General features: G+C 43.4%; 1 protein-coding gene across 2 annotated transcripts in view; it reads right to left on the bottom strand.

Moving 5' to 3' along the window:
- The window catches only part of BACH2 (BTB domain and CNC homolog 2), a 183,946-nt gene that overhangs the window by 130,609 nt on the left and 33,533 nt on the right, over nt 1-19,804 (bottom strand). For both annotated transcript variants that reach the window (XM_082302287.1, XM_082302286.1), the window contains exon 2: nt 9,658-9,744. The gene's annotated coding sequence lies outside the window, so the exon portion shown is untranslated. The remainder of the gene's footprint in view (nt 1-9,657; nt 9,745-19,804) is intronic.

Genomic DNA, 19,804 nt, shown 5'->3' with positions numbered 1-19,804 from the left:
TCTTTTTGTCTGTAAGGCAGGCCTGCACAATGAAGTTGTTTCCACCAGGACCAAAAGTCCTTCAGGGAACAATTCTTGGGAAAAAAGCACAGCAAACAGGTGGGCATATTTTAGCCATGCACTAATTTCCATAAAAATCAATGGACAAAAGCTCTTCCTTTCTCCAGTTACAAGCCCAGAGCCAAAACACCTTCTCTGTTTTACAATCTCATTGATGTTGCTCAAATTACACATGCTCCAGAGCAGGTTTTGTCCTTGGGGGCACTGGGAGACCAAATCTCCCGTAAATAAGAAAGGAAACAATCTGTTCACCTTAACTGAAATGGGATGAGGAATATCCCCTTTCACCTATAAAAGGAGACATATGTCTAAGAGACAAAGGGAAACCACCACTAATTTCACTTCTTCAGTTTGCCTCTCCATCAGGAAAGACTCTTACATACTTAAAAAGTTTTTCCAGCTTTTAAGGCTACTTTATGCAACTGCAGATCAGAAGCCCTGAAGTATACCAGTTGTTCGCTTAGAGAAGTCTCTGGTGCCTACTTCACTGCCTTCCATCCTATTTGATAGGGTTGATCAAGGCTGCACTCTATACCCTGAATTTGCCAGTCCCTTTTCCTATTACTTATTTTACCTCAACACTAGTTTCACAACCGTGAGGTGAGATGCTGCTGCTGAGCTGCACAAAATCCAACCACATCTTCAGCTTAGTTAATTGTTGACTGGCATCACCCCATCAAGCATGTTATGGTCAGCTTCACAAGCACCAACACTGGCACACAAGGGAATGGGGCAAGTCCTGGCCAAGGACAACGTAGCAAGAGAAAGACAATGAGCAGTCATAACTGGGACTGGTGTAGGCTGCCAAAAAACCTCTAGTCCCTGACATGTACCAAAGACACTGTAGGAAAACACGAGTGCGCGTTGTGGCATTTGACACGGGGACATTGCAATATGTGTGTCTAATGTTCCCATCCTGTTACATCATTGTGTTGATCACACCATACGACAGACCTCACAAAAGCACCCGGCAATACAGTGTCACGTTTATTCCACAGTACTGGGCGTAGACCTTCATTTGTTACTGCGGCACGTGGACCAGCAGCTATCCCAGCCAAGCTGTCACTTTGTCTCTCCTGCCACCTACTGTACTGAAAACCAAAATATGTGTCACCAACTCACGGGCATTTCCACTTCTGTTTGGAAATACCAACCTTTAGTTCTACTAGAAGTGGAACTACATGCATATGGGAACTCCCTGTTGCCACCACTCCTTCAGCAATACTATCCAGCGTTTCCTCACGAAGGCTAACTGCAGCACTTTGAGCTCTACTTAACTCACTGATCTTTCAGGGTTAAAATTAGCATTAAATACTAAAAATTTTCCAGAGTTTAGGGCATGAAATCCTCTCCCCCTTTGCCCCATGGAGAATTAATCACAGAAGATTTATTCTAAATGGTGAACAGGCTATGATACCCCTCTGCACCTTAACTGGTTACGTCCAATGACAACACTCATAGGGGGCAAAACCCAGCAGAAAAATAACTTCCCATTGGGCGTGTGATTGTCAGCCTGTGGGCTGGGGCGAAACTCTTGCTACACTTGAGCTGCGAAACCAAATGAGTGTCACCCAAGAACAGACCTGACAGAGGCAAGAGTCTGTTTCAGACCGTGGTTTACCCTTGTCCTTTTAACCTCTCGTTCACACCGTGCCAGCTGAGCAGGCCTGGCTGTGCCACCCGTACCCTCAGCAGTGCAGTGCTACCCATGACGTCCTCCCTATGTGGTCCCACTGCCTACAACATCACCGACTGCAAAAAGGGCTTCACTGATGCTTGTGTCCAAGTGGTGCATCCCAGGAGAAGAATTCTTTAATCATAATTATCTGGGTTCTGCCATCTCTCTGGACACCATTAACCACAGTGAACACCATGGAGAAGGGCAGCAACAAGTCTGAGCTGGTCCAGACTAGTCCAAGCCCACCACAGGGGCTTCAAACCTATTCACGGTACTATGTGGAAGCCAATTAGCAATCAACCCAAAACCAAATAGACAGACATCCCATGTTAATTACTTATGCCGTTCGCCCAGAAAGCATGACAAGTTCATTTTCCAGTATTTTATTATTAATTTTGAAAAAGTATTCAAATAGAAAACAACAAGCTGAATTTTCTAACATAATCTCATTAGCTTCTACTAAGAAGATACCTTGTGGGTGCTGGTTTATTTTCCTATATATGGCATTCCCTTTTACCTAATCAACAGCTTGGGGCTCTATGACAGCAGCTGTCTTTGATACAAGGAGTGTTCTCATGAAGGAGGAAGGCATCCAACATTTGCATGATCCAGTAAGCAATCAAATATATTTATTTATGCTGTGACCACAGTAATCAAGACGTATTAAATGCGGAATGGAGCACCAGTTAAGTGCATTTTAAATCTGATTTTTCACTGGTTGCAGTAAGGAAATTGTTGACTAGCGGGACTCTTTAGGGTCTTTACAGGCTGCAATTAGCGAAGCAGATACAGAAGATAAATTACTCCACTCCTGCAAAAGCAAGTCTTACTTTTGCAAGTAATAGTGGGCCTTTCATCTTAGCACTTAGAATTTGATCAAGTGAGAAAAAACCATCAATATAATTCCACTCACTCCCAGATAAACTTCTCTGAAAAATGAGGACATCTCTTTTCCTTAAACAAATCTGACAAGGTTATAACTAAAAATATTTTTGTAACAGACAGAGTTCAGTATGAGCACAGGAAAACAATTGGCAAGAGCAACTGGAGTGTCTAATCCCAGCTATTTAGCCACCAAAATTCTTCAAGAGCTGTGATACATCCACTTAAAAGCCAAATATGGCTCACAAATAGCTATTAAACATGAATGAACTTATCAAGAAGCAATAGTATGTTCCAATTAATCATACAAAGGCTGCAAAGAGGTTAAAAAAAAATATTTCTACAGTATCTGATCAGAAGCGGCTTTTGCTGACACCAATTTAATTTATAACAAAATCAAGGCAAAAAACGAAAGGATCACATTAGCGGTTAGTAATGCTACAGGAACTATCAGTGAAAAGCTAACTAAATGAATAGAGCCTTAAAACAACTTGGTATTTTTTAACACAGACTTGAAAACTTGCTACTGCAAAGGCAGTGGGAGAAGGGGCTTGGACATCCTCATTAACATCTTTCAGACAACTCTCAAGGTTCCCTAAGGATGCTCCAAGGGAATTCAAGATGGCAATTTTATACACAAAGTAATGTCTGGATTGATGCATCCCTTAACCAACCTGCAAAGTTTAATCTCCAAAAGAACTTTTACCTCTGCTGTGCTCGACCACATGGAAGGCTAAGAGATTTAAGCTTGTTTGGTCTATGGCTGACAGAGACTCTCTAACAGAAATGGAAGTTGGATGATAAGCAGATAACAAGCTGCTCCCAGAGTTTCCCTTGCTTTGAGAAGAGTGAAGCCACTGGGAGATTTTCGGAGCAGTTTCTACAAACAAGCTGTTAAGAAAAGCCGCTATCCAGAAGGCTTGACAGGAGGAAAAAGGAAGCAGGGAAATCACAGTAAATAGGATTTGGCCGCATCCAGAAAACAGCTAGGTTTTGAATACATTACAAACAGTCCTGTACTTCACTGCTGCACCAATTCATTGCTGGATGAGAAAATTTACACAGATTTAAAGCTCCACAGAAATTTAGATTAATCTGTTTAGAACAAATCTTGCCTCTCCCCCTGAAATGCCCTCCAGATGAACACATGACAAAGAGGAAATTGCCACCACTACACTATAACTTCTATAATTTTCTGTTAGGAGGAAGGCAGGCTAGGGATTTATTTATTTTGAGGTTATTTCCCAGAGCATCTCTCCTTGGCACAACATAAGAAGGTTAAGCAACCTCAGCAGAAGATTCTCAGTGCCTCCCTTACCAAGCCTTGGTGGGGACCTCCTGCTCATCCTCCAAACTAGGATGGAGAGAATTAGTAGTTTAAAGCTACTAAATGAAAGAAAAATTGCCACGGACAATGTCCTCTACCTGTGCAAACTAATGCCAAACACAGGACATGATTCAACATGCATGAACTCCATACTTATCCCTCCTCAGATCCCAAAGGAGGCAGCGCCACAGTACGTGCGAGGAGGGAAGAGGCCAGCAGCGGCAGAGAAATTTCTAGTCTAATCATGAGACAGACAGAAGAATGGAAACGATAGGAGAAGTGAGATAAAAGAATTAGGGGACTGATAGCATCAGCACACTTTTAGAAGAAGGAGAGGAAGTTGAGCGGCTGTGAAAGAGGGGGAAGGAAGAGTAAGGCTGATTTTCCCGATAGACAGGTCATGAACAGTTCCCGAAACCTGCCTAGTCGGGCTGGTTGTCTGACGTAAAGACGCAAAAAGCAACACATGTGGCATCTTTGAAGCGGAAAAAGGAGACGTTGAGGAGTGGGGCACTCTGTAGGGGAATGAAAAACCTACAAGTCTTCTAAGTGCCATAAATAGAGACGAAGCTAGAGCTTTCAACCTACAATGAATGTGAATAGTTAAATAGGAGTTTTGCAGAATTGTCCACTAAGACAAAAATCTTAAAAACTGGCTCTTCACAAATGCTTTTTCTTTTGGAAATCCCACACCCACTGCTGGGAGATTAGCTTTACAAAGTGAGAATTTAACTGGAATTGCAGCTCTGGGTAACAACAGGAAATGTTGCTCACAGCAACAGAAAATGTAGGATGATTAGGTTTTTGGGGAAGAAGGGAAAGAAAGTTACAGTAACTATGCAAACAGAATAAATAACAATGCTGTCCTTCTCCAGGACCTTTCCGAGGATCTGGGAGCAACCTACAGCCACTCCCCATTAAAGGCTGCTGTGCTATGGCCACAGCTTCTTGCACCATCTAGGTCCCAAGCCTGGCTGTACTCCTTATTTTTACACTTCTATCCCTCTGCAGATCCTCACACCAGACATCAGCTGGTGGGCAGGGACCCATGGCAGGTTTGTGCAGTGCAGGACCCCAGCTGGGACTTGGGGTGTTGCCAAGTACTCCTTGTACATAAGTAATGAGGCAGCCTCATCAAGAGACAGAAAACACAAAAGGTTTCCACCAAGTGCGAAAACCTGTAAGCGCGAGAAGGGAAGGCTCTCCCCACACCGAACGTGCTGTGCTCAGTGGCGCAGCCCAGCAGGGCAAGCAGGCTGGGAAAGCCAGCCATCTTTCAGACAAAAGTGTAAAAAAAGAAGTAGGAGGAGAAAAAGGGAAAGACAAGGTCAAGGTTAGAGGGAGGCAGGCTCCAGACAAACCCTCCCCAGAGGAAAGCACCTCAACAGACATTGCTGTGGAGACAGCAATGCAGAAGATACTACTCAGCAGGGGAGAGGGTCATGGTAAAATACAAACCCTTGTTTACATGCTCCCCCAAGTTCCTCAACAGTTGCTGAGAATTTTAGGAAATACTTTGCATTGGACTTGTTTTATTGCATGTTTCCCAGCAATTTCCAGTTCCAGTTTCTACTTTTATTCTTTATTTTTAATCACCACTGGGACAAAACAGTAACATTCAGATACTGCCTTGCTAAGAAAACCGGAGTAACTGGGAGTTATATTAACAATACTTAAATACAGTCTATTTAAAGGTTTGAACGCATCTTGTTAGAACACTGCATAAATTAACCCAACCTAATTCTCTAGGATGTAACAAGATCTGAAAAGCTCCAAGTTTCATGTTCTCTCTTACCACCCACTTAAAAAACCAAAACCCAACATGCTGAGGTTAGCTCAGGTTGCAAATGAAAACAAAATTCACATTCAACTGAACAAACGCAATTTACTCCTTGATGCAGTGAAGATGATGCACAACCAGCTCAAAACCAAAGCAAGAAGAGGTTCTCTCCCACCCCCTCCATGCATATCTCCCCTCGTTTTCACTGTTAATGATGCCCCCCCAGTCTGTCCGCCCAGGATTGTTAACCATTCCCTCCATCCCTCCCCACTGTCCGAAACCATCCCTGGATGGAGGGAAGCTCGCCCTGCTGCCGCTGGGCTCCTGGTCTCCCCCGCACCACTTGCACTGGCAGCCAGACAAAGCAAACTCCAGTTGCATCACGGAGCAAACTCATTTTCCAGCAACCTCCCAGCCCGGAGTTTACCGCTACTGTAATCCAGTGCTGTCAACAACGCCGCCTTTGTTGCGCGCCCGTGTGCGCCGCTTGCTTGCTGGTTGCGTTGTTGTTTTGGTTTTTTTACTATTATTATTTTTTATTATTATTATTTATTTTAAGGAGGATTTTTGTTTTAAATGAGTAATCTGTTTTCGAGAGATTTCTCCTCCGTGCTGGCTCCACCCTGTACTGTAAACGAGACATTACCTTATACAAGAATGAATCTGCTGCATTCCTCTGTCTAGCTGCCTCGCAGCACATTTCCTACGCTCGCAGCAGCCCCGGCAGTGCACGCTCTCCCACCCCTTCCCCCCCACCTTTTTCTCTTTTTTCTTTCCCTTTTTTTTTTTCCTTTTCACTGCCTCGCTGTGTTTTTGTGTAAATGATCTCACATGACTCAACAAATCCATCTGCCTGGAGCAGGCCAAGTTTGGAGCCTTCCCAGGAGGGAGGAGAAGAATTGCTTTGTGGAAAGGACCTGGAGCTTTGCCCTTTCTCTGGCTCAAATTACCCGCCTGTCAGGCCTGACGGATTTGGCTAAAAATAAAAGGAAGCGGGCCGTGAAAAGGAGATGAATGAGCTCAGCAGTTCCTTAGATAACATGGGGTCTGGTGTCGCCCAAAGATCCCAGAGCAGGAACTTCGGATGCCGGACATGTAAGCGTGGTGCTGCAAGCCTCAGTGAATTCAGCTGCTTGAGGACCCCAAAAAAAAGGCTCAAGAAAAGGCAAAACCAACTATACCCTGTTGGAAATAAATGGTTTAAAGACACTCAGAGCAGGAAAACTGCCTGCTGTACGATTTGGGCTTGTAAATGGGGAGATTTACAGGGTTTCCAGAGGGGAAAGGGGGCGTGGGGGGGTGTGGCAGGGGGCCGTACGTGATGTCAGCTTCCCATCCTGACCGGGGAGCCTCTGCATCCTTCCTGCAAATGCCTGCCCAGCGCCCGCAGCGGGTATTAAGCACTTAGCTTGGCAATGTAATGACACACTGCAACAATCTGTAATGCGAGGCAGTCAGCAAAGCCCTGGCTCGAAAAGCTCTTTCTCCTAACCATTAACCATATGTTTGGCTCCGCCGCCGCCCAAGCGAGCGGGTGTTCCAGCGCACCATCTGGTTTCTATCCACACAAGCAACTGCAAAGCACAGAGTATTTCCCTCTGGAGCTGTGTCTTCCTCCCTGGCCCCCGATCCCCAGCCGGCTCCCCACTCCTCTGCTCCCCATCTTCCTCCTTCGTGCCTTTCCAGTGGCAACTTTGCCTCCCTGTCCCACTGATGGCTCGAGGCGGTGGAGACCACAGCCACCCCACCACAGGTTCACCAGAAGAGCAGGGATGCTGCGTTGTTCTGCCCTCCGTGAGCTGCCCATGTGTACACAGACGGACTGCATCCCTCATCACCAATGTCTGGGGTATCACATTAAAAAATAAGTGTGTTCTTGAGTGGTCCAGGAGCTGCTGCAGTGCCCATCACATCTTGCTCACGCACACATGCGCACAGGGAATGTTCAGTTTGGATTACATCAACTCCATGCCGACACTGCAAAAGGACCTCAGGAATGTACCTAACAACAGGAGGACCATTAGCAGTGTTATCTCCTGCTCTCATGTAGGGCTTTCTATGCACATTAGGTGTTGGTCCCCTGTCCCACCAAAATAAGAAGGCTCTGGGGAGAAAAAAAAAGAAGTAAAAAAAGAAAAGGAGAAAGAGGAATGGAATGAGAGTGCGCTGAAGAAAAAGGAATGAAAATATTTACTTTTCCTGTGATAACTAAACAAGCTCTTTCTGAAATGATAAAAAAAGCTTTCAAGTGTTATATTTTAGAAGGCCTTGTACCATATGTTTGCTTTACGATTTTGTGAATTCTAATTACTATTTATGTTTTTAAAGCACTTCCATCATTCCGTTTGTTTCTGAAGTACCTATGGGACATCAGCAGTAATTTTCCCCTCAGGTTGGCCAATTTAAGATTAATCATGACCCATTACAAGTAAGTATTCAGGGATGCAAGCAATAGGATATTCAGCAAATCCAACACTTGCTCCTTTAAAATAAGTTTATACTCTGCAATGACTCACACATACAGTGTTTATCCAAGTTACCAGTGCTACGAGGGAAAAAAAAAGCCCATTACATTTGCAAATACATACAAAGCACAGCTGTAAGCACCCGACTGCTTACACCAAGACTTGTTTCTATGACTGGATATTGATTTTTTTAATAATGTGTCATTATACCAATGTTGATACAGCAACTAGCTTCCTGGAGTATGCAATTTAATACTAAAAAGAAGCTGGCTTTAGGAAATATCAAATCCACACCCCCTCATATCCTTTTTGGTCATGACTACAGCAATGCAAAGCCACAACTGCTTTTTTCTCCACCTTGCACCTAATGAAGAAAATGCGCTTGCCAGTTAGAAACAGCTCAGTCTAAGGCAATGAGCTTCACTGATCTGTGTCTCAGTAAAATACTGCAGAACCTCTTCAACCGTTGCTGGAAACCAAGAGTCTGTGTTGGAAAAGATGCATATTTTTCAAACTTGCTCCATATGAGAAATCAGTGAACGAAAAAGCACACTGTAGGCCCTTATCCTAGAATCAAACAGGCGTGGGGAAAACCATATGCTTGTGAAAAGCCTGATGACTTCACTAGGATTGCCTAAGAAGCTTGAGGATAGGATCTGCTCCCAATTACAAATGTGGAGTGCAATTAGCACTGTAAACTCCCCCTGCCTTCATTTTGCACTCCCCTTCAGTGAGGGAAATAAATAAAATGATTTAAACCATAAGAGAAGCATTTTAGCTAGCAATTTACTTTTCCTACAAAAGAGGATGTAAATATGTTAAAGTCCATTATTTTAAGATAATATGTTGCAAACATTAGTGGTATGCTCAAACATCACGCACCAGGTTTCCTACAACCATGCAATGAGAAATTGTCTTCATTCACACAGAAAACAACCAGCAGTAGTTCTCTAAAGGTCTGTGTCTGGGTCTTTCAGCAGATAATGATCTGCTCTGATCCAGAAATCCTTTTAGAGGGGGAATTCAAGGGAAATATTCATAGATTCAGAGTTCTGCAGTCTGAAGGGACAGCTAATCATCTGACCTTCTTGCATGAAACAGGCATGGAGCTTCCCCACCTACATCGACGCAGCTGTAAGGGGTTGAAGGAGAGAATCTCCTAGGCTTAAAAACAAACCCATGAAAAAAACCCCAACAAAACAAAAAAAACCAGTCTCAGATTCACCAGCCTGACATAAAGAAGGAAGCTACTGCAGCCCCAGCATCACTCCCCTATTCACCAACCACCAGCGCTGTGGGAACACCCACACCCTCTCATCTGGTCTGAATGAATTAACAGCCAGCTACTGGGTCTTGTTATACCTTGTCACCTTCCTCTACTCCTCGGCCTCTGACAAAGGGCCACCGGCAGCCTGAAACCCAGCCAGTTTTTAAAGCAGAATAAAATATGGTGTCACATTATTACCTGAATCCACCAAGTCCTCCTGCCAACAACGATGTTTATGCAATCACATTTTTCTGTTTTTAAAAACTTCTCTCTTGCCTCATTGCTCTGTGTGAAAAACAACACAAAAGAGAAAACTGATTAACTGGAAGCCATTATCTATTATTTGCATTACAGCAGTTTCACAGTAGATATTCAGGTCTTTTGTTTTCTGCCTCATCTCATAAAAACATTAAACAAGAAAAAGTGCTTCCCCAAAATCACTCATTGATCAAATAGAAGCAACAGATGCCAGTTTGAAAAGGCAGATGAGATACCACAGCCCATCACTTGTAGAGCTACACAGGAGAACACAGCTCTCCTATGCCCACATCCTCTGCCCTCCTCCCAGGGCATCCTGCCTGGCAGCACCAGGACCAATGCCAAGCAGACAGTGCCACCAAAAGCAGAAATACGGAGGGAGAGAAAGCTAATTAAATTTCTTTCAGTATCAACAGCAAATACACACCACTAATAACCACAGCAGTGATGTAAAAATAATACTCGCAAAATTGCATTGATGGTAGATTACTTAATCATAAAGTTTCCCCGTACTCTGTACCTACAACATTATTTAAGTAGTGATTCCACTTAAAATTCTCAGAAGGGTCTTTTAGTGTCTGTGTTTACTCTTTGCTTTCCATATTAGTAGCTTTAAGCTTTAGTGTCAAATTCTCCTGCCAATACACTTCATAGAAGACATTTCTACATTTAAATAAGGAAGAAAAAAGCCTATACAGTAGAAATCCAACTGAAGACACAACCTCAACCCCCCACTCCCAACCTCCCTGAATAGCCAGAAGACACATCATAAGTAAAGGAAACTGGATTTTCAGTACTGGAAATGCCATTAGTGTCAGTATTTCACTGCTTTCTTTGAAAGCAAACAAAACAAACCCCTTCACTTAAAGAGATGCAACTCAACCACGTGCACATGATCCCTTGCCTACTTTCACAAGGGCATACACAATGAAAGCCAGACACACAGCACAGGGTGGGGAATATGGCTGCGATAGCCTTCCTGCGTTTCAGGGCTCAGGCATTTGGCACACTCTGTCCATTGTTGACATGGATGACTGACAGAAAGTTTTGTTGCAAGATTTTGGTCATGGTCATGTCTGATTGAGACATTCCCAAAAAAGTGGCTGGAAAGACCAAATTCTGGCAATCTCTGGAACAGAGTTTAAACCTGGTTTTAGCCTGATGCCACATAAAGCAAAGAACACAGTCTAGTCCAGGGCAGAGGAGAAGAGAGGCGACCTTTGCCTCTGGCATCTGCTGCCAACCACAGGGCAGGGCCAACTCTCAAGCAAGGAGGGTCTCCTGATCCAGGTGACCTCTCTCCTGCAGCCTGGAGTCACATATGCTCAAAACAGAGCAGCCAAGATCTGGGCCAGGGGACGGCAGGGAAAAACATGTCAAAACAAGAAATTTCACTTAATGGGAACAGAAAATTGGAGGTAGGATGGGGAGAGAACAAGAATTAGGGTGAGGCAGGGAGGGCTGCATGGTGGCTGTGCAGCTGCAGCACTGCCAAAGAATCACATTCAAGATTCTATGATGCCAGTGGATGCTGCCATTTGTTTTCTTCCTGCAAAAATCTTTGGTGTACCACAGGTATGTTGCAAGAGAGAACATGGATGAGTTCAAGCACTCATCCCTCAAAAGGGAGGCAAATGTGGCAGGTGAGTGCTGCCTGCTGTGGCTGCCATCACTCTTGGCACATGGGATATACCTGAGCTGAGCATCAGGGCTTCAGGATAAGAGTGCATGACAACTCTAACAGCTGTTGGCAGCAAGGATGGCAGCCACCCTGACACTCCCTGCCACCCTCTCAGCATCCAGGCACATGAGCTGTGCCTTGGAGAGCTGCCACGCAGCTCCAGTGAACCACTACACCAGTCATTTAAACTCAGTATCCCTCAAGTGGCCATTAACAGTGAATTCCTAACCAACCTGAAACCCTGGCTTCTCTCAACTAAAAGTAATGAACAGTCACAGCAGAAGCGAACTTTATTTCCAGTGCACAAAGTACTATACAGTACAGAGACATCTCAGCAGCAAGGCTGTAAGATCCTCAGGATGCTTTGTCCTCTTGTTTTAAGTCTCTTCCTGTAAAGAGAAGTGGCGCTTCCCAAATCATTTGTCAAATCCTGAAGCCTGACACTGGTAAACAGAGTAAGATCGTGAGGAAATTACAAACTTCTTCAGTAGGATTTGAGTACTGTGCCATAAATAAAAATTTGGGCCAAACAGAGGACAGCAGGGAAAAAACAAGATGCTGAATAGGGAGTTTGCCCAGGGCTTGCAGCTACTGCTGGCAGTAGGCAGGCAACTTGCAGGAAGAGAAGAGTGTGATATACTCAAAAACTGTCTATGCATTTACAAGATCTGCAGAAATCCATTTTATATCAGAGTACCACTCTGAACTTAGAGAATCATAGAGTGCTTTGGGTTGGAAGGGACCCTGAAGATCAGCTGTAATGTTGCAATGTATTTGTGTATGAAAATAAAATTAACAGTAAATAGCTGAAACTGCCTTGGATATTACGCTACCTTAGACATTCATAGCATATAACGGAACACAGGTCTACAGTCAACCAAATGCACAGCACAGGAAGATAGACCTTAAAGGTAAATAATTCAGGACTTGAATTCTTTAAGGTAAATAATTCAGGGCTCTAATGAATTCACTGACTGTAAATAGGGAGTTCCACTGTGAGGAACCCTCCAAACTGCCCTACATCCAATCCTCGGGAGTGCAGAGCAGAAAACCATCAGCAGAAATATGTCTCAAACATCCTTGGCTATGCCAGCAAGGACTTTAACACAAAAGGAGTCTTGGACAGGAAAAGATAGCTTCACAGACTGCTTCCAGTACTCCATACTGTGACCATGAGCTGCTGAAAAGGACATGCAGTTTCAGAAACACTACTTGGGCAAACAGTGAGGTGGCTGTGAAGCAAGGAAGCTGACCCATGTTGCATCCAACAGAAGCATTGGAAAAACCCTTCAAGGATAGCCAACACAGCAGGTTGGTCTAGCGGTGCTAAAACCACACAAGACTATGGGTGAAGCTGTCAGCTCTTTGTTAAATATGACAGCCCATAGATGGAAAGAAACCAGACTACCCCTCAAGTCCTCCTCACTTCACTATCTCTCTTCTCTATCCTCTTCAATTGACTATTGCCAAGTGCTTTTATCAACACCTGGGAATTCCTGTGCATCCGTCAACACACATTTCAGCCAGCCAAATCCCATCAACAAACCACAGAATAAATCCTCATAAATTCTTAAACTACCAGCAAGTGTCAGTCTTCCCAGCTTGCACCCTCTAGTTCCAAGGAGGTGTTTTACAAGCAGCAACTACTCCTGACCAAGCAAGGAAACTGTATCAAAGTCAAGATGCAGCAAATTGTCAGTTATACAGTGTTGTTGCTGCAAAAAAACCAAACAAACCTACAAGGATTTTTATGCTGTCTCATACTCTAAAAGCAGTATTTAACAACACTGAAGTTGCCTCAGACCCTCTTACGAGACCTACATGAAACCAAATGGTGGAATGAAATCCCGCCTTTTGCCGCCAGACAAGGGCACGTCAGCAGCAATAGCCAAGGCGCTCTGAGGAGCCTGGAAACACTGCATGGGAACATGCCCGCGAATCAGCAGCAGAAAACACAACTGCTGTTCTCGCTCCGTGCCCAGTGGAGATAGAGATCTCATTGCCAGCAGAGATCTGGGTCACCACCAGGAAGCTGGAGTTATCCCAGCACCATCATCTTTTAGGTAATGTTCCCAAAAGAGGAAACAAGTATGTGGCAAGGTTTCATTTGACAAGATGCTGGTTGTAAACAAAAACAACAACTGGGGGTTTCCTTGCTCCCTGGTGATATCATCCAAATGGAACAAAACCCCAACGAATATTGCCTGGTGTCTTGTATCCAAAGTGCTTTGCAGAAGGAGTTTTCTGCAAATGCAAGGTTCAGATTGCAGTTTCTCAAGAGCTGGCAAATGCACCTCGACTGCCAATGTCTGCCTCCTCCTATACACCAGGCTAAAATGTATTCATTTGCCTATCTTGTACTTCAAAACTGGGGAAGAAAAACACCAGAAAGACAACATTCTAAACATACGATGTTTATGAAAAACAAACATTCTGAGTCTCCACACAATCAAGTATCTGACACTTATCCAGGTGCAGGACTGAAAACCAGATCAGCTTTCTAATCCCTGCTAACCAAAACTTTTGCAACCTTCCTGTATGCCGTTTCCTTGTTTACATCTCATGGTACGGGAGTTCAACTTTTGGAGAAACATGAATGGTAAACCTAGAAAGTGAAATGTGATATTATTTACAGAATAGGAGAGCATGCTGTTCACAAGAATTCTAGGCACACACATCCCAACCCTGTTCCTCAGTTCAACACCCACTCCTGAAATCCTGTACCAACCAGATTAGCCAATGTGCACATGCCTGCACTCTTGTGGAAACAATAGTCTCTTTCAGTCCATACAATCTTCTGAAGAACCAGGCAAAAACGTCATGGGAGAAGTTAGGAAATATCTGCAGAAAACAGCACACAAGATGAAAGGCAGAACAAGCCTTTTAACTTGCACAAAGTACATAACATGGAGGATAAGCACGGAACTTGGCTACCTAGCCCCTCTTCCAAAGGGCTATTTTCTTCTCCCCCCCAGGATGGAAAAGGGGATTGTTGAAACAACTCTAAAAAGAAAAAAACCACTGGGATAGTGGAACAGCTCCCTTACAAACAGACCATTGCAAGCAAAATTCAGCTCCAGGAGCTGTGGCAGACCTGGGAGAAAATACACGCTGCCCTAAAGTGCCAGGATCTCTGGCAGACAGCAGGGATCCTGGCTGGCATGATGAGCCCTCCTGCCCCCAGTGCACAGCACTCCTTCCTCCATTCTCCTCCCAAACACTGTTGCTGCAGAAGGCACAGAACTACTTTTTAATTAATCCAGCACAAAGTTGGAGCTGCCTCAGGGTTAAGCTAAACATTTTCTGTCTTTAACCACTACGGCAGAACCAACTACAGTGAAAAACACTTCACCATAAGGCTAGGGAACTGAGGACAGAAAAGGAGCTGCAACAGAGTCACCCCTGACCTCTCAAAATTTTGCCTCCAGAGCATGCAAAAATAAGAAGCTGAATTTTTAATCATCTGGGAAATGGAGCAGGGAGACACTCTTGGTAAAATTATTGTTGTGAATATCACATAAAAGGCCTTATGGAGTTTTACCATCCACCTTCTGTTCCAAACTGTAGGCCTCCAAATAACCTATCAGAAAAAATCCAACTACCCACACTATCAGGAAAGCACTAAGCACTCACAGACATTTAAAAAGGCATACAGTTCTACAAATCCTTGTTTCTCCTCTCACTAGGGGCTGTAACTCCTGCAGGAAACACATGCTCCCGTAACAAAGCAGGTATTCTCTGCATGTACTCACGCTGCCTATTATTTTTTTTAATCATCTGGTATGCATCTTTCTAGGCATGCTTATGTTAGAGGAAATGCTAGCATTAGGTCTGCAAAAGAACATTGACTACCTGTTCTGCATGAACACTGTGAAGGTTAATCTCTGCCTTGTGCTGAGCAGTCCATACAACCACTGGCATCTTAACACACGTGTGCTTCCCCTCAACTCGTGCTCACTCTCTGCAGGATTTTACTACACAGTTCATCAGTACAGTATTTTTTCAAACTGTAGGAGCAAGTCAAAGCATATTTTGATGTGTCTGATTGCACAGAGACCATATGAAAACATGTAAGTCAGTCACAGAAGAATACAAGTTACTTTTTCATTTCACAGCTCCAAGAGTCAGAAAGGGTAAGTAGAACCCTGATAAATACCAGATGTTTTAAAGTAAGGAAAAACTGGTGTGGACACATTTGTCCATCATGAAAGCTTCCTGAAAGTTACCAACTGGCCTTACTACAGGGAGTAGGCTTGTTCTGCCTGTGGAAGATTACAAGCCTAATGCAATGGGAGTATTCACAGCCTTCATGCACATGTATAATCCTACTGTCTTTTCCTGAAAATAAATTTAACAGGTCCATCACTGTGATGTGAAAAAGGGCTCAAAACAGAATCATTTTGTTACCTACACAAAGAAGTTGGGGCTGGAGCATATCCATGGTTTTGCCAAGCACCACACTTAACCCAAGAAATCAAAGAGCAAATTTTTTTCATTTGTTTCTAGCAAGTCTTGAGTCAGTTTCCTTTAGAAAATTTTCTTCTGAATTTGTGTTTGGATATTAAAAAAAGCAAATTAAAAAGGCTTTCACCTCAGCCACAACCCTCACTGCACTCTACAAATACATATGGAGACTTCACATCCTGAAAAGACAAGTTTCACCTTGTCGTTAAAAGATTGGAGGTTGTTTTCTTTTCTATTTCAGTAAAAGGGAAACTTCATCATTAAAACAAAAGGAAAAGAGGAAGAAAAAAAAAAGGCAGCCCTGCAGAAAAGCATCATTTCAGAGTAACAGGAATATGCATCTATCACTTAAATTGGCCCCTTGGGTAAAGCCCATTGCAGAGATCAAAAGTCTTTCCACAGACTTGGGAGAAAGCCTGGAGAGTTCAAAATACTGATGAGAGTGGACATCACTGTTCTTGACTGCATGGTGTAGGGGTGCATGAAGGCAAAACTCCCACAATGGCCATAACACTTCCCAGTACGAGAAACCCCAGGGACTTTGGGTACCACAAAAGCACACACTCTCAAGAGCTTTCAGACAGCACAGTGATACAACTCACTGATGACATAGGAAGGCTGATAACATTTTTTGTTGGTGACTCTGCATCTCCTATTTCCACAGCCCATGCTAGTTCAAAGAACACCACAGGACACACACGGCGGAAAAAGGAGTATCTCAGGCCAGAGTCAGATAAATACACACCAAAGTGAAGCAAGATGACAGCTGGGATTGCTAAGGAGTACATTCAGTGCAGGTAGCTCAGTCTGAAAGCTGCAGGCTGTGCCCTGGGTAGCAGGAGCACCAGGCAAGAGGCCACAAACTGGTGCTGTTGACCCCTTGCACAACAGAAGGCACAGGGACCAGTGGTGCCAGCCAGGTGACTGGCACTCAGAGACACAGCAGGAGCCAGTGAATCAGCAGGAAGACTCTAGACTATCTTGCACATAGACTGGAAGTGTAAGAAAGCCCAGGGTTTCCTTTGTTTCTGTGGGGCTCCTGTTTCTGTGTTACTGCACCATGATTAAACTGTTTAAAGATCCAGATGTCTGGGGAAACCTGGTGCTGAGCTAGTAAGGAAACCTCGTTGGACTGTGTGAGTGTGTTGTGCGTAGGGAGGCATGCAGGGCACTGGTCAGGTCACTGGAGCTGCCTGCTGCGAAGGGGCTTCAGTCCCAGCAGTGGTGGTGGGACTGTGCCTGCCACCGTGCACCCTGAATGATCCCACAGGAACATCTCTCGAGCCTCCCATATCCAACCTAAAGCAAGCTCTTCATGAACACTGCCTCAATTCTTTTTCTACATATTGTTTACTGTAATAAAAAGAGGTTTTGGATATTTACCTAGGGCTTGTGAGGTGACAGGATATTTTTCTCACAATACAGTTAAATAGCATCGATATCTGTTGTTTTCTTTTCATGTTCCCTTGTGCACATACCCTCTCCTCTTCTTTCAGCCTGGCTCTGCCTGAGGTGTAAGCAGAATTGTCAGCTCCTTCAGCACTAGGAGGGAATCACTGCCTCAGGCTCGCACTGAAATCACTCCTTTTCACACAGGACTGTGGAGATAATCCTTTGCCCAATAAATAGCCCACTTTCTTCCTTGTTGCTCCAGACAGATATGAATGAATGAATCGTACTTTTTCTGAACACCACCTTCTGCTTTTATTGAGTACTTCACTCACTGCCAGCTGCACCTCCTTGCCCTATGAGGCATCAGTTAAGGTTGCTGGGTCTGATTTCCAAGTCCCCTGCTATAAGTCTCTTTGAGGGAAAAAAGGTTGGAGGCTACTAGCCCTATGAGAAAACATGCATTTAGTCCATAACCAAGGCTCCTGAAACACAGCTGTTAAGCGCAAATCCCAGTTTCTGAAATTTTTTTTTCTGCTGCCTCATTATCTTTACTACATGCCAGCAGAAACCAGAGTCCCTGTAGGCTGAGGGAGGAAGTCTTTATGCTTCCAGCTGCATCTAACTCTGGCTAGTCAACCAGATGCAAAATATTGCATCAACCTGATGTTTCACTTCAAAGTTTCAAAATTTTCCTCTTACAGCTGGGACTAGGTGCTTGTGGTTTCAGTTACCACTGGGGAAATGGAATCTCACAGCCAACACTTCAGATTACTTCCCAACATTGCTGGGCTGCCCTCAAAAGAAAAACGACCAGAAGATGTCAAACAGACACTTAGAAAATGCTCTGTAACACACAAAAAGTTAAGTGCAACTAATTGAAATAAAGATTGAAGCTCCCTGTAAATCATCATTTTAATCTTAAGAGTCGGACAGGATCCCTAAAAAGTAGCCCTGGCCAAGACGTTCTGACCACTAAACCAAAGCCTGCAGGTGCTGACTTCATGCCATAATTGTCTTCCAGCCAGGCTCATCCAGTTAAGCAGACGTCAATATTTTCATCAGAATCCATAGACTGAAACTCCATTTTTTCAGTATAGGCATGCACAGGAAAAAAAAAAATATCAACTTGCCAATGAAGAACAAAAATACCAGATCAATGCACATACAGTCTTAGAATAAAACTCTAATCCCTCACTTGCTAAGAAATCTCTTTCAAAGAAATGTTTATGTTAAAATTTAGAGTTGTGTTCAACATTAATCCTAGGGAATTTTATGACAGAATGTACCAATTTTGAAAGGATTCTACAGCCTTAACAAATTCCTGGAACCCATAGACAGAAATTAAAGAGGGGGAACCTACAGTGTTGGCTAGACATATTTCAATATTTGTTACCATAGAAACAAGTCAGTAGATTTAGGGTTTGGAGTTATCCTTGCTATAAAATATTAAACTTCTTACAGTTTTTGCATATGTATATTATGGCAAGAACACTGTCAATCCTGATAAAGCCCAAAGCATCTTAATTATTTAACAGGATTTTAGCTTTTTTCCCCCCCTTTTTATTAACAGAGTATCTTTTAATTTATTTTCTCCTTGATACACTGTATTTTAACATCTTCCAATAGGAAACACTTCTGGCTGACAGAATAATATACAGGAAATGAAGACATGTTTTTCCTCAATGTTGTGGATAAACGGTAGATAAAAGGAACGCACACATAATCTAATAAACAAGATTCAACAGTAATTATAAAAATTACACCAGTTAGCACTTGTGTTACCAGCTAAAAGTATATTAAATTTTATACTTCTTTAGAAACACAGTTCATACTTCAGATTTGGTGGTTTTGTTTTCAATCTTAGCAACGGAGAAATGCTCAAGTACAAAAGTGATTGAGATAACATCTCGATATTTCAACAGTATCAAATATTTCAGGCAGATACCTGAGAAACAAAACAAATGCATTGTCCTTTCATGCTTCAGAAGAGCATCAACAGTTGCGTTCAACACAGTGCAACCTGTGGGCAAAAGGATCAGCAATTGCAACAAAGAGGAAGGAAAGATGCTTCCTCCAGCAACACTCCTTTAAAAAGTAAGAAGAGCACTCTTGTTTAGACAACTTGAATGGTGAAGGGGACCGACAGCTCAGGATACCATCCAAGCAGGAGCTCAGCCAGGAGCAGTGGGGAAGGTCAACACTTGGGCAAGCCCAAGCCCACTGCCCCTGGGACTGGATGTATGCAAGTGATTTTGACCCTGATGATTTCGCAGCCAAAAAAGGCTCCACTTTGCAACCCTAGCTTTTTGTTTGGATTCAAGAAAATCTGTTTACAGAAGGCTCAACACAATGAAAAAATGAAAAACTTCGGAGTAAAAGCCATAAACCACAGAGTTGTTTCAGTATTATATTCCAGCACTGAAGTGGACAAGGAAAAACACCAACAAAAGCAAAGCAAACCAGAACAAAGACAAAAACTGAGCAAGACTGAAACACCCTCTTCTTCCAAGAATTAAACAATACTTTTTATGAAGTGTAAATATAAGCAGT

This window comes from Coloeus monedula, assembly GCF_965178545.1.
Source record: "Coloeus monedula genome assembly, chromosome: 2".
Lineage (NCBI taxonomy): Eukaryota > Metazoa > Chordata > Aves > Passeriformes > Corvidae > Coloeus > Coloeus monedula.
Note: the sequence above shows the minus strand (reverse complement) of the source record. Positions and strands in the feature narration are given on the sequence as shown.